This window comes from Formica exsecta, unplaced genomic scaffold, assembly GCF_003651465.1.
Source record: "Formica exsecta isolate Colony F162 unplaced genomic scaffold, ASM365146v1 scaffold471, whole genome shotgun sequence".
Classification (NCBI taxonomy): Eukaryota; Metazoa; Arthropoda; class Insecta; order Hymenoptera; family Formicidae; genus Formica; species Formica exsecta.
Window position 1 is genome coordinate 38,250 of NW_021851947.1, and position 409 is coordinate 38,658.

A 409-nucleotide genomic window follows, 5' to 3' on the forward strand; every position below is an offset into this window, starting at 1 on the left:
GAACCTGGGTCCTCCACATTTTCAGACAGGGTCCAAGTATGCTGGGCTAGCTGAAATCTTATTGAAATAAGGATTAGATGTAGTATTTGTAGAGAGTAGCCCTCCGGCATAGGGGACCCTGCGCTCTGATTGGCTTCCCTATAGTGGCCGGCAGTTTGAAATAGTATAGGGGCCACTATAGCTAGACACAACAAACCCCCACCGACCCCGACCCCCTGCTGTGTGCCTGTCTGGCCACGCCCACCACAGGTACCTATGGAAAAAAGAGGGGACTCGTGGACGTCTACGAGACAATTTTTATTATTTAAAAAAAGGGGGAGGGGATGCGTGGACGTCTACGAGATAATTTTAATTATTTTAAAAGGGGGAGGGGACACGTGAACGTCTACGAGACAATTTTTTATTTTTT